The following is a 15,096-nucleotide window of genomic DNA, read 5'->3' on the forward strand; positions in this document are numbered from 1 at the left end:
TCCCATTGTCACTCCCCTCCCACCCCCAAAGAAGGCCTCTCAGTCACCCTTTGTCCCCCGTTCACCAAACTCCTTTCCTAAATTTTCCTTAGCAAAACTGAGACAGCATTCATTTTTTGAAAAGAGATTTAAAAAAAGAGAGAGATCTGAAAACAAAGAGAAGTCAAAGCGGAAATCAAACCCGGGGAGCTAGGTGTAAACCAGTTTGGTTTCTGCCCCAGAGACACCTCACCCCACCGCAGCCCGACCAGCACAGGCCCTCAGGGGGTACTGCCCGCAGGGCTGGAGATCTGGAGGCTGCGAAATTTAAACGGATAACCTCAGAAAGTGATAACATTATAAACGTTGCGAACTTTACATACTGGTGGCATGGGCACTGCTTCAGCCACGCGGAAACAAGGGAGCTTCCGGAGGCCCGTTGTCGACAACACCCGCTTTGTGACTCCTGGGTGGACAATCCAAGTCGCTCCCCCCGCCCCGCCCCCCGTGTTTCAGGGCCCGGCCCGAGGCGGCCGGAATGCCAGTTAGAGCTCTGTGTCCTCCTGCCTTAGGTGACTCATTCGTTCCTCACCTCACCTTCAGGATGTCTAACTGGTGCAACTCTGTGGCCGCTGGATGGAGTGTCTCACTCCTCAACCCTCCGACTGCTTCTGTCCCACTAACATCATTTCAATCCTTCCGTCGCCTGCCCCCTCTGGCCCGGGCTCCTGGCTGTGCCGTTTGGCCGAGACCAGGGAAGTTTCCTCTAGTTCCCTGGACCCTCCTCTTCTTACTTCCAGGGTCGGTTCAGAGTGACTTGTGTCAACCCCAGGCCATGCCAGGACTCTGGTGATGAATACCGCAGATAAGCTGTGACCCTGCATTTCCCATAGTCCTTTGGGAATCTGACATTTGTAAATCCCAGTGTCTCACAACTGCTTCATTAATATAATATCCTTTGCTTCCACGGGAAGACAGAGAGGCAGGTAATAGTAAATGGGCATCTGCTGTGACCTATGTATCTTTCCAATTTGCTTTCTTTTCTTTTTTTTTTAATATATTTTATTGATTATGCTATTACAGTTGTCCCATTATCCACCCTTCATTCCCCTCCACCCTGCACACCCTCTCCCACCCACATTCCCCCCTTTAGTTCATGTCCATGTGTCATAAGTTCTTTAGTTTCTACATTTCCCATACTATTCTTGCCCTCCCCCTGTCTATTTTCTACCTACCATCTATGCTGCTTATTCTCCGTAACTTTTCCCCCTCTCTCCTCCTCCCACTCCCCTGTTGCTAATCCTCCATGTGATCTTTATTTCTGTGGTTCTGTTCCTGTTCTAGTTGTTTGCTTAGTTTCTTTTTGTTTTTGTTTTAGGTATGGTTGTTAATAATTGTGAGTTTGCTGTCATTTTACTGTACATGTTTTTTATCTTCTTTTTCTTAGGTGAGTCCCTTTAATATTTCATATAATAAGGGCTCGGTGATGATGAACTCCTTGAACTTGACCTTATCTGAGAAGCACTTTATCTGCCCTTCCATTCTAAATGAAAGCTCTGCTGGATAGAGCAATCTTGGATGTATGTCCTTGTCTTTCATGACTTGGAATACTTCTTTCCAGCCCCCTCTTGCCTACAGGGTCTCTTTTGAGAAATCAGCTGACAGTCTGATGGGAACTCCTTTGTAGGTTACTGTCCCCTTACCTCTCGCTGCTTCTAGGATTCCCTCCTTTTTTACCTTGGCTAATGTAATTCTGATGTGCCTTGGTGTGTTCCTCCTTGGGTCGAACTTCTTTGGGACTCTCTGAGCTTCCTGGACTTCCTGGAAGTCTATTTCCTTTGCCAGATTAGGGAAGTTCTCCTTTATTATTTGTTCAAATAACTTTTCCACTTGTTGCTCTTCCTCTTCCCCTTCCGGTACCTCTATAATTTGGAGGCTGGAATGTTTAAAGCTGTCCTGAAATTTCCTAAGCCTCTCCTCATTTTTTTGAATTCTTGTTTCTTCATTCTTTTCTGTTTGGTTCTTTCTTCCTTCCGGTCCACTCATTGATTTGAGTCCCAGTTTTCTTCCCATCACTATTGGTTCCCTGTGCATTTTCTTTCATTTCACTTAGCATAGCCTTCATTTTTTCATCTAATTTGTGACCAAATTCAACCAATTCTGTGAGCATCTTGATCACCAGTGCTTTGAACTGTGTATCTGATAGTTTGGCTATCTCTTGGTCGCTTAGTTGTATTTGCTGTGGAGCCTTGATCTGGTCTTCCGTTTGGGCCATTTTATTTATTTATTTATTTTTGCCTTGTTGCGCCTGTTACGTTGAAAGGTGGAGCCTTAGGTGTTTACCAAGGCAGGGCAGCCCAGTAGCTGGGTTGTGATGCTGTATGTGGGGGCAGGGTCCAAGAGGGAACAACGGTGCTTGCTCTGCTCTCTGTTGGATTTCAGTCCCTTCCGCTGCTTCCCCCAAGCAAACTGGGCCCTTCTGGTGCTGATTCCCATGTGGGTGGGCTTATGCACATTCCAGGACCCTGTGGATCTCTCCAACGCACTCTCCTGTGAGGCTGGGAATCTCTCCCTGTGCCTCAACCCCCACAGGTGTTTTCAATCAGTGCCCCAAGACTCTATTTCCCAACTCTGGGATCCTGGGCTGGGCGCAGTGCCTTGCCTCACAACTGCCACCTCGCTGGGTCTGCCGGTTTCCACCCCACGCCCAGGGTCCACCTGCTGTGGTCTTGTATGCCCAGGATGCCTTACATGTCCGGTCCCACCGCTCTTTGTGCCTTGACCCTTCTCTGCCTGGCTGCCCGACTCCGCCCCTCCTACCTGTCTGGATGAACGTGTCTATTTTAACTTGTTGGTTGTCCGACTTCCATACAGTTCAATTTTCTATTGGTTCTGGTTGTTATTCTGTTTCTATATTGTTGTCCCTATCTTGGTTGTGCAAGGAGGCCCAGTGTGTCTACCTATGCCTCCATTTTGGCTGGAAGTCCCCCATTTGCTTTCTCATCTAGCTGCCAGATAATATGATAACAGGTGAGACAGCAGTGCCCAGAGAGGTAGAGGGCCTTGTCTAACACCACACAGCCAGTAAGTGGTGGGGCTGGGATTTGAACTGAGGTCTCTCAGACTTCAAAGCCTGGGATCTTCCCTTCACATGGTCTCTAAACAATGCATAGAGACACTGGGTATTGAGGAGGAGTATTTGGTCAAAGATACAAGAAGATAGAAAGGTCACATGAGCGTGGGCTCAGATTATGGAGGAGCAAGATGGAGGAGAGAGACGATGGAGGAGGAAGGTGGCAGACGGACTAGCTGATGGAGGAGGGAGGTGATGGGAGGGTCAAAGGGTTTGTGCTTTGACAAGGGATTTGGGATTCCAAGCCTGGAGCTTATTTTTTTTCCACGCGGTGCCTTGCTGGAAACACCTCACATCCCCTCTCGGGATGAGCTCACTCTTCTGCTGGCACTGCACTCACCTTTCCTCTGGGCCCTGGCCGGGACGCACCAACATTTCTGCAGGAGGAATAAGCAATAACAGGAATCTCATTTTTCTCCCTAAAATAATACCTCTCTGTTCTGCCAGGAAGCAGAGAGCTGTTCCTGCCAGCAGTCCTGCGGGAAGCCCCTTCCCAACCTGGCAGGGTTCGTCTGATGCCGGCTTTGCAGTGGCCCCCAGCGGGCCCGGCAGCCCTCAGGTGACCTTCAGCTCCTTGAGAGCCCCGAAGACATTCTCAGCCCTGGAGGGTCACTCACCTCCATGTCCCCAACCCAGGCTCTCGGGAACAAAAGGACACTGCTTTCACCAGCGTGGGCCACAGGCTCCTGTAGCTTGCGGCTTCCTTGGCACCTCTCTAGGACCTAAGCAATTTCCTACAAGGAAAACATTGTTGGAAAAACCATTTTGAACAGGAAGAATTTAATTTTTCTGCAACAGGCTTTTCCCCCTTTAAAAAAAAAAGGAGTCCTCATTTACCTAAAGGTCTGAACGCCTGGAAATTTCTTCCCTGTGCGCACATTACCCACTTCCTGGCTGCAGAGATGGAAGGACTCTGAGAATTTAGAGGATATTAAACAGATTCATAATGGACCCGGCAGTATAAACATGTCTCAAGTGCAGACAGAAATGCCACAAGTTCCTATTTGGTTTAATGTAAAACATACACCCGCTGTGTCTGCGTTCCCACTCTACAAATAAACAAGGTGAGGGGACGGACTCTGCAACCGTCCCCGGGGAGCCAGGTGCCGTCGTTCCTCGCGGTTTCCAGGCCTCTCCTGCCCACAAACAGCTCGGAAAAGAACGCTTAATGTAGCCTTGCGACCCACTGCCAAAAGGCAGAGCAAATGGGAGAGGCCCGGCCAAATGGTCTGCAGCCGCTCCTCCCCACCCTTGCGGTGATTCCCACCCTTAGGGGCTCCAGGCCCCCGGGAGGGTGTTCCCAGCAGAGTGGTCTGGGCACCGGGAGGCCTGAGTTCAAATCCCACCTCTGCCCCCACTGCCCACAGGCTGTGGGATCCCTGACAAGTGGGGGTGCCTCTCTGCACCCCAGCTGGAACTCTTCATCTGTGAAATGGGGTGACAGTCCCAGACCTGTGTATCTCTCACCATGTGCTGACAAGTGCCCCATGAGACAAGGTGGGTCAGCGCCCTTAATTAAGATGATGTATGAATACGTGATCTCAGGAATAGCCGTTTTCCCATTTTAATTCACAATCAGTCTTTCCTACCATGGATTCTTCCGGACCCAGAGGCGGAGGGACATGCCGCTGTTAGAAAGTGTAAACACGCTGAGGCAGGCTCGTCGGCTCAAGCACCCAAATGATTAATTTGGCCCCGTCACTGGGTTGGGGTGGGAGAAGTCAGTGGTTCCACCAGCGGTTCAGTCAAAACGCACGGCCTGGTGGCTCCGGCACCTGCCGGACAGAGGAGGGCAACGCACGAGGGATTGGAGGGCGGTGCAGCCAGCCTGCCTGGGCCCGGCCGTGAGATGCAGGGCAAACTCCCCGCACCTCCTCTGTCCCCGGTTCTTCATCAGCCGAAGGCTGAGTCATGGAAGGCACCCCAAAGAGGACTGGGAGGATGACGTGACGTCACAGGTGTGATGCGCCTTGGACAGCACTGGCCCCCACACAACTGCTTGGCCACTGTGAGCTATTAGGTGTGTCGGGGGAACTTGGCATTGACAGTGAAAAGTTTCTAGAGAATAAGAGAAATTCTTCAGATCAGAAAACCGAAGCCCTAACTGGGACAGGATCCCCTGAAGGTCACACAAGTTCAACGAGCACGTGACGGACGCTTTCCAGGCACCACGATCGCAGTGACGGGTGTGCAGTTAACACGCATGGATCTTTCCCCTCACTCTGGGCACAGTGTTAAGCGTGTCTTGAACTTGATCTAATGAAGTCCTCCCCACCACTCTGTGAGGCAAACATCATGACCCCCCCTTTTACAGAGGAGTAAACTGAGGCTCAGGGAGGGAAGGGACTTTGCCTGAGCTCGGACAGCTGGTAGCTGGGATCAGCAGAGCTGGGCATAGGTCTGGGATCTCGGAGTTCCGCCTTCTTTGTTCCCAAATGCTCACCGCCCCGCAGCCAGGCCCAGGAGCCTGACTCCCCGATCCTCGGTCCGGACCCCAGCCCTCTTGCCTTCCTCCCCGAGGCCTCTTCCTCCCCACTCCAGGCTCACCGGGTGTGGGGAGTGGGGCAGGACAGCCCCGCGCCCAGCCCGGGGCCTGCCTCTCCTGTTTGGGTGGGCGTCGCCACGTCTTTCCAAATGTCCTCGTCCATTTTTCATTGAGCTTGGAGCACTCCCTGATCCCCGCCACCCCCCACCCCGAGGTTCTTGGCCATGCTCTTGTCTAAGGCTCGAAGGATTCTCTGTCGTCAGACAATAAATTACAAGCCCCTGAGTCTTCCAGAGATGTGGGAAGGGAGCTGCTCAGCAGCACTGAAGCCTGAAGAGACGTTGGCCCCTTCTCAACAGCTCCTGGCGTCCCGCTTCCTCTGTCCACAGAGGCTACTCTCCCACTTCTCTGACCAACTGGCGTGTAAATGAGACACATTCTTCCCAAGGAAAATTTAAAAAGAGAAGAGAATCAGAGGGGGAGGGCAGAAATCACCCAAAGTAATCCCTCTCCTCACCATCACCTTAGAGTTTAGAGCAAAAGGGGGGTCCCTAACCTGAGCGGTCAGCGTCCTCCGACCACACCCCTCTCCATGGGGGCAGGCAGCATGTAGGGCCAAGGGGATGAGCCCACCTGCAGCCAGTGCCCCCTTCCAACCATGCTCGGGGGGACCCGGGACCCAGAAAGTTTCAAGTCTTCTTCCAGGACCTGCACGGGCCTCTGTTCCCAATCCATCCTACCCAGATGCCCCCTGCGTGTGCACCTCTAAGTCCACAGCGGTGTGTGTGAGTGCGTGAGCCGTCAGGGCTGGGCTGCCCTCGGGCATCTGCACCGAGGCCCTTGCTCTGCAGGATGGAGCTGGCGGCGGGAAGAGAGGGGGGCGTGGGCGGTGGGCACGAGAACCAGAGGCCGGCTCCCCCATGTCATGCTGTTCCATGCTGAACTCCAAGGAGTCCAGGGACTCTGAATTTGGACCTGGCCTTCCAGATTGTTACTATAGAATATTTGTCAAGGTTGGAAGGTAAAACACATTTAAGAGCGAAACTTGATTTCTAGCTCGTGTTCGGACACAGGCAGGTGAACAAACGCCTATTCTCGCCCCAGGCACTGCAACTAGGAGGAGGGGGCCTGGTTTGCGAAGCCCCTCTCGCCCCCCCCACTGCCCTGACCTTGTCTGGTCATCACAATAATCCTGTGCGCTGGGTCTGACCGTCTTCACTCACACATGAAGACCCTGAGGCTCAGGGAGATTAAGACGCTCGCCTGAGTCAGCGTAGCTGCGAAGCGGCAGAACTCGGACAGGAAATCAAACCCTCCGAACCTTTGTTTGCCTCGCCCTATTCCCTGGACCCTCTTCCTGCTGCGGGGGGGGGGCCCCTTCTCCTTTAGTGGGTGGTGACTCACTCCCTCACTCCTCTGAGGGTGCCCCGGCCCAGGGGTCAGCCTGGTGGGAGGGGCACACGGAGGCTGGCAGGGTAACAGAACAGACTCACCCCAGCAGAGGAGACGCTACACGGGTCGACGAAGAAGAAGAACGTCTACTTAGAAGAAGGAAATACGAGACCCTTGTCACCTGTCAGGTTGGTGGTTCCAGACAGCTCCTATTTCACAAAACCATAACCTCATCAAGCTCCCCCTGCCCCCTACGGGCTCCCCTCTCCCAACCAACTTAGAGTTTTCCATTGTAGCGACGGGAAGAAATGCGGCTCTAATCCTTTGTTCCATGATTTCATCTCCTTCTCTCTCCCCCACCCCCGGGGACTCCGGGAAAACAGTTGGAGGAGGGAAGATGGGGCAGGGAGGGGGGCCAGCACTCTGTTCACGGTCTGGCCTGGCGGGGGTCATCCTGGGCTTCGGGCAGGAGGGAGGGGAGCTGGAAATCTGGGAGACGTCCACGAGGCCACCCTCTGCAGCTCTCCAGCCCAGCCTGCATCCCTCCACCCCGCTGATTTCACCTCCTTGTCTGTGTCCCAGCGATCCATCTCGAATAGGCTCGCTGCCTGTGTGCAGCCCTCTCCGTTTCTCATGGGATTTTGCAACGGCTGCCTCAGTGACGCCAGCGCTGCCCACCTTGGGCCCGCCCTCCACGCGGCTGCCCGAGTGAGCCACCAGCTCATCCCTCAGGACAAAAAGCCAAGGCTCCCGTGTGGTGCTCAAAGCCCCCCTGTCCTCTCCTGGCTTCCGCTCCAACCTCGGCTGTCACAGCGTCTGCTTGGCACCGCGAGATTCAGCCACCCTGCTATCCATCACCTTCACCCCTCCTAGAAGCCTTCTCTCTCTCTCTCTCTCTCTCTCTCTCTCTCTCTCTCGCTCTCGCTCTCGCTCTCGCTCTGGCTGGACCAACCACTTCTCCCAGGGGCTCCTATAGTCCTTTCTGCTTATCTCTAGCACGTACTTAGCATAAAAAAGAAATCCATTTGTTTCTCACCCACTAAGGCCACTGAGGGAGGGACCTTCTCCACGTTCTCACCTTTTGCTCTCCCAGCCCCTGGCAAAATGGCCCGTCAGTCAGCCCTACCGGCCATCCCATGTGCCTTAGGGAAACTGTCTACTCCCAGTAGGCGAGCAGTCTACCCCCAGCCCCTGGGTCTCTCATTCGCCTTCTCCCGGTTCTCCCTGCTGCCCGACTGGACCCACAACAGAGCCTTTCTGTCCTTCCATCGTAGGTGGCAGATGGAGGGACACACGTCACCTTTTGCTTCCTCCCAAACCAAAATCCCGTGGAAACAAGCCACTTTTTAAAAAGCAAAAACCCACAAGAACAAGGACACAAGAAGAGGAAATAATACATAATAAAAGAAAACAGTCTTACATCAGCCTTGGGGAAAGCTGAGAAGCAGTCAGATTTTCACTGCCCAAATTTTGGGAGCGGTGGCTTTGGGGAACTCAGGAACCTCTGGGGAGATGGGTGGGCGCTCCACTAAAGAAAGCACATGGGTGGGAAACTGGAGAAACGGCCCCAGGCCCCTCCCACACGCTCTGAGGAGCTAAGGCACAGGACTTCCCAGGGCCTTGAATAGGCTGATGGGCAGTGTACCTTGAATCCAGGAGAGGGATCCACAAGGCAGCATTTTATACACATATTTATCCTAAAAAACACTTTCCCCCCACCTTTTACCATCTTGGTGTATCGGGGGCAATGCTTTTTAAAACTCGCCCGTGGCCGGGAGCGCACACAAGAGCTCATTCCAAGTCACGTGGGAGCAAACCTCTCCACTCGGCGCTGCGCAAGTTTACGGAGGGAGCGCAGTGGTATGGCTGCGGTTACGCACGCTGAGAAACGGTCGCCACCATGAGCTTAGCCATTACCCAGGTTTCATAGAGAGGCAAAAAAGGAAGGAAAGAAATGTGTTTTTTCCCCTTGTGATGAGAACTTTTAGGGTCTACTGTCTGCCATGTGCGTGTGTGTGTGTGTGTGTGTGTTCCACGCCGAGGGCTGGCTCCGACTCCTGGCCGCCCTGGGAATAAATGCAGTCTGCACCGTCTTCACAGCCCCGCCCAGCCCCTGTCGACTCGACTCTCGTCTGGGGCTTCCGTCAGGGAGCGAACCCATCCCCCATTCTCATCCTCTTTTCCTGCTGCCTCCCATTTTCCCAGCGTTACCCTCTCTCCCAAAGAACCCACCTTCTCACCATGCGCCCAAAGTGACACAGCCTTAAGTTTAGCCACTTTTGCCACCAGCGACGTTTCAGGCTTCATTTGCTCCAGGACCCACTTGCGGGTCTTTCTGGCGGTTCAGGGAATCACAGCGCTCTCCTCCAGCGCCAGCTTTCACTACGCCAGCGTCAGCGGTGGTCGTCGTGCTGTGCGTATCCACACGCTTAGTATTGGGTCCATCACTGTTTTTAGAAAGAGAGCTCTGAACTGGAGTTCGTGGGGGATCACCCTGAGGCCTGTTCCATATGATCTCTGACCAATACAAGTAGAGTCACCTGTGAGTCTAAATTTTTTAGTGGCCCCATTAAAAAAACACACAACTAAACCGGTGGAATTAATTCTAATAATATATTTTATTGAACACAATATATCGAAAATATCATTTCAATGTGTAAACAATAAAACAAATTATTAACGAGATATCAGGCATTCTTTCTTGGGTACTTAGTCTTTGGATTGATGTGTTTCACACACATGTATCAATCAGACTAGCCGTATTTCAAGGGCTCAGGAGCTGCACGTGGCCAGTGGTAACTCATTGGACAGAGCAATCCATACGGTCCCCCAGGGTCCCTTGTGCAATTGTCAGGGAAAATGGGTTCCCTCAAAGGGAATGACGGGAGGAACACCCCTGGGTCCCCCCTCACCCCGTCTCATGTACCCAGCAACAGGAGCGAACCAGGTCTCTTGGAAGGAGGGGGGAAAGGCAAACATATCTCCCATCTGTTGAGTATTAACCTCTGAACCATTTAGCCAAACACTGGCTTCTCTCGTCATTTGATAAGGTGTATCCAGCAAAGGGAGATGAGGAAACTGGGAGGTTATTCTTTAAAATTACATCAGCAGGGGGTCCGTTTCTGCCGCAGCGCTCGGAGGGTCCCGTCTGGGCCGTCACATCAGCAGCAGCACACTCAGGGACAGATCTGAGTGCTTCCCTCTGCCTGGGCGTCCAGGCATTCACAGCGATATAAAAAAAAAAAAAAAAAGCAAGCAAGAGGGATTTGAAAATAAAGCCCATGCACAGCAGGCTGTCTGCCCTGAGCCCGGGCTGCAGCAAGGGCGATTACGGGGGGAAGGAATGGTTTGTGTCACCGTCACACGGAAATGTCCGACGACTTTTCTGCAGAGACAACACCTCTCAGCCTTCCAGAGACTCTGTGTGCAGACTTCCGGAGCTGTCGGGGACCTCCTCGGCCATCCTGACCGCCCCGTACCCCCTTGAATCAAGTTTCTTGGCGAGATGGGCCAGCGAGCCGTCTAGACAGATGGGGACCTATGCGGTTGGCCAGCCGGCTTCCGCTGGCAGACCTGACCTGTTGAGGGGACGTCAGGCCCTGGGCAGAAGGGCGCGAGCCCAGGATTTGGCTGCTGTCTCGGGTCCAGCCCTCCCTCCTGTCCTTCTCCTGACCTCCCCCTGATGGGAACAGGTTATCAGCTCCCCAGGCCCCCATCCTTCCCTGGCCCCCACCCAGGCTCCTGCGAGGACAGTTGAGCAATGGAGCGAGTCAGGGATCTGTCAGGAATGAATGTCTGTGTGGCACTGAACTACTCCCTCCTCTCCAGGCCTCCGTGTCCTCATGGGTCAAAAGAGCTGGATGAGATGACCTCTGAGATCCTGTCAACTCTGCCCAAGGTGGTGTTCGTTCACGGGATTCCCGCCACGGGGAAGGAGAACGCTTTCTCTGCTTCTCCCAGGGACTCACGGCTGTGCGTCAGAAGCCTTCTCCGCTGTCTTGTCCGGACTTGTCTCCCTCAAGCTTCCGTCCTGGGCTCCAGACCTCCCTCCTTGGGTCCAGAGCCAGTGAGGTCCCACCGGCCTCCTCCCTGGACTCCCTGGTCTTGTATCTCCTACGTCACTTCTTCCCTGGGGAAAGAGCGAGGCAATCCACTCTTCCCGAGCACGGACTGAGCCCAAGCCCTGGGCTGGGCCCTTTCACACACGTCAGCCTATTTGATCTTTGTAGTCAGAACCATGGCCGAGTCTCGCTGCAGATAAGGAAACTGAGGCTCAGAGATGGTGGCTTGGCCAAGCTCCTGCACTAGGAATTGGCAGAGCCAGGATGAAGACCAGGTTGGTTCAACCCTAAAGGCTGGATTCTTTCCATCGCACGTTTGAACACCTTCCCGAGTCACGTAGTCATGGGGTCCTTCCTGAGCAAGGCTCCTGGCTCCTCAAGGGCAGGGGAGGCAGAATGGTGGAGCAGACACTGCGTGGAGTCCTGCTCCAAAGATCTAACCCCGGGGCAGGCAGAGGAGGACCCGGGGAAGTGCTCGAGGCTCAGAAACTGGCTGGGTTGTGGCAATGGCTCACTTGAGGCCAAGGCTTCCTGCGTGTGACTTCACACTGAGTCTGCGCCCCGTCTCAGGTCATGTCCAGCTTGGCTGACCAGCTTGGCTTGCCGGAGAGAGCTCTACAGGAGGCCCTACACAACAGCCCGGGTGACACAACGCAGGGTGACGTCACTGCCAACACAGAGTAGATGCGTGGCATTGGGCAAGTTCCAACAAGCATCTGCATAATGGACGCAAGGTCCCCACCCAGCCCACCAGGCAGCGACAGCGAAAAGACGTCACTGGCTTTGATGTAAAAAACCACATTTTTTTCTTTCTCTCGCACAGTGGTACCTGGCTGAGCACACGCCCGGCAAGGATTTGTCGGATGTATTCGTATCCTAGTCTTCGACTTTGGGCAGCCCGTTAGAGTTTCCTGAACATTTCCACACCTCATATGATTCTTTTACTCTCCCCACAGACCTTTCAGAAAGCAGAACTGCCCTTGATCTTGGCCCTAGTTTATAGAGAGGGAAACTGAGTCCCATCTTTTATGGTTCCCAGCTGGCTGCGGAGTTGGGGTGTTTTTGCTGACAACCTTCTGTCTTCTTGTCATGTGGAGGGGAGAGGCCTGTCGGGGCAGCTCGGCAGCCAGCTGTGGTCCAGATGTGGCGGCCTGGAGGGCCGCAGAGGAGGCGGGTGGGTGGGAACATCCTCCCACTTCCTCCCTGGAAGACAAACGGCTCGGGGGCCACGGGAGGCTCTGAGGCTGTGGCTGGATCGGGAGCCTCCCCGGGGCCTCCGTCGGGTGGGAGCTGCGCTCGTCTCGAAAACAGCTCCGCCATGGGAGCTGGCTACTTGGAAGATGGAATCAGAGGATGCAGGCTCTGCTAGCTGCCTCCCCTTCCCCTGACAACACAGCTCCCTAAATAAGTGTGTTCGGGCCCTGGGGCCTGAGGCCCGTCCTGGTCTCAGCAAAGGCGGGCATGCTAAAAGAGGGCGCCATGTTGGCCAGCTTTCTGTTTGTTTGTTTTGGGGAGACAGCATTCCACACCCTCTCCTCTGGCCATGGAGTGAACACACACATACACTGAAGGGATACACACAATGCACACACTCATGCAACCACACACATGTGTGCAAGCATGCACACACGCACACCTGTGCACACACGTGTATAAACTTGTAGGTACATCCTCACCTCCCAGGAGCAGCCGTGAGTTCCCTCAAGCCCTCAGAGCCCCCTTAAGCCCCCCGCCAGGCAGGAAGGAAGCTGGGTGTCATATATCACTTCCCCCCAAGCAGGCAGTGTCCTCTCTGCCCAAAGCAGGGAGGGGTGGGGGTCGGCCGCCGTGAACTGGTCTCGGGAAGGAGCCCCTCCGGCCCATATTTCACAGACACCCCAGACAGAGCCCGCTGTCAGGAGCGCTGTCTAATTTCCTCCCCTGCCGGCTGGCCCGGATCCCCCCAACAAAGAGGGGCATTGTGTCCCCCTCCCCACCCCTGGCATCTGCTCCTCAGAGATCCGCCCGGGACGCACAGAGGGGATTTGGGGGATGAAGGCGCATCCTGCACTGCAGCCCCCTGAAGGGCCACAAATTCTGGAGCTTAAAGAGCCTGGGCCAGTCTATGGGGTCCCTGAGTCTCCCAGGCCTCGGCCGCCCCAGCAACCCCATCCTCCCAGCAGTCCTCTCGGCCCCTCCGAGGCACCGGAATAGCTCCTCCTTGGGGAAGAGGAGGGTGAGGAAAACATTTGAAGGGTAGTGGCTGACGATGAAGAGACATTTTAAAGGGGACCGGGCCACCCCATCATCTCCCGGAAGAAACACGGCCTCTGCTCTTGGCCTCCCCTTCTGGTGGGGACTTGTGGGTGGCCAGGTCGCCACCAGGGCAGCCGCTGGGAAGAGAGGGCTGTGCCTGGTGTTCCTTGCTCTCGAGTTTTCACAGGTTGGCTATTCTGGGCAGGGCAGGTGGGGTCCGGGGGCAGGCTGAGGGGAGACAGAATGAAGGGAGGGTGGGCTGGCGAGAGAGGTTGAGAGCCGCCGCAAGGCTTCCTGGGAGAATGCTGTCCAGCAGTGTCCTCAGCAGCCTCTTTCTGACTCCATCCGGGGCCACCTCCGAAGTGGCTGTTCCTGTCCCCAGGTGCCAAGCCACTAGGTCAAGATCCCGTGCAGGGTATGTGTGCGCGTTGTGGGGGGGAGAGGACACGTTTAACAACTGCAATCCTGTGCCTAAGGCTTTTGCGTGTGGTCACAATGTGAAAGTAGTTGGGAGTCCTGCTCTGGGCCAATGCATCTGAATCTAGCGTCCTCCAAGCCCTTGACCTTGCCCTGTTGCTGCTCAGCAGTGCTTCTTACCTGGACAGTTTGCTGCTTTGAAAACATTTTGCCCGTAGTGTCTGGTTATCTTTTGTACTCAAGGTAGAACGAGGTGTTAGAGTGCTTTGTTTTTGTACAGCAGGAAACTGGCCCAGAGAGGGTAAGTGAATGGCTTCAAGTCACACAGCAAATGAGTCAGAGAGCTGAAACTGAAACCCAAGGCTCCTCCTCCTTGTTCTGTGATTGTGTTGTCACTGGGTTGTGGACTCTGTGCGAAAGAGAAGAAAACTCTGTAGAACGTGGTGCATTTATTTGTGTGTGTGTGTGTGTGTGAGAGAGAGAGAGAGAGAAAATACCTCACCCTACTGAGGGCCCGCTCTGAGCCAGGACCTGCGCTAGGCGCTCTGCAGACCTGACCCCATTGTCCTGGGGACAGGCTGGCTCTGTCTCCACTCACCATGCCCAGAACTTAACACATAGTTGGCACTCCAGAAATATTTTTGTGGAACGAACGAATGAATAAATCTAACTCCCCCATCGGCCTCGAAATAAAATACAATCTCTACTTTTTAGAAGCATTTTTCAACACATGTTTTGGAGCACCACGGCTTTTGCAGGTCACTGGGGTGAGGAAACTAGGCTCAGAGAAGCTGATTGACTTCACAAAAGCCACACGGTCAGGGCGTGGCAGAGCCTGTGTTGGAACCTCTGCCTGTGAGTCTCTGAAGTCCGTGTGTGTGTGTGTGTGTGTGTGTGTGTGTGTGAGAGAGAGAGAGAGAGAGAGTGTGAGGGTGGTGGGAGCTGGGGGTGGGAAGGTGATAAGGAGCAAGGGTTCCGCCTCCTGCCGTGAAGAATATGTTAAAAGAAAACAATCTGAAAAGAGCGCTTTCCCACCAAGCCGGCGGCGTTCAGCTCGGACAGAGGCCGGCAGCTCTCCAGCCAGGTGCACTGGGTGCTCTAGACGGGATTTGTGTTCCTGCAACACTGGGTTTAAATCATTAAAAAAAAAAAAACACAGCCACAAATAAAACCATCCTTTACAGGCACCGGGGAAGCCTGCTGCTTGATGAAAACCTGCAGCACGTTTGTTCTGTACCGTGAGGAATTCTCTCGCGGAATTCAAATTTGCCCTCCTGGATTTTCTCAAAGCGCAGCACATCGGCTGGGTGGCGGGGGGAAACCGGCCGCCGGGCTCTGGCCAGCGGGAGCGCAGTCTCGGTGGCAGCCGCCCTTCCCGGGGGGCCCTCGGGCCC

The sequence above is a fragment of the Phyllostomus hastatus genome, unplaced genomic scaffold (genome assembly GCF_019186645.2).
Source record: "Phyllostomus hastatus isolate PE091 unplaced genomic scaffold, TTU_PhHast_1.1 phas_contig_210, whole genome shotgun sequence".
Classification (NCBI taxonomy): Eukaryota; Metazoa; Chordata; class Mammalia; order Chiroptera; family Phyllostomidae; genus Phyllostomus; species Phyllostomus hastatus.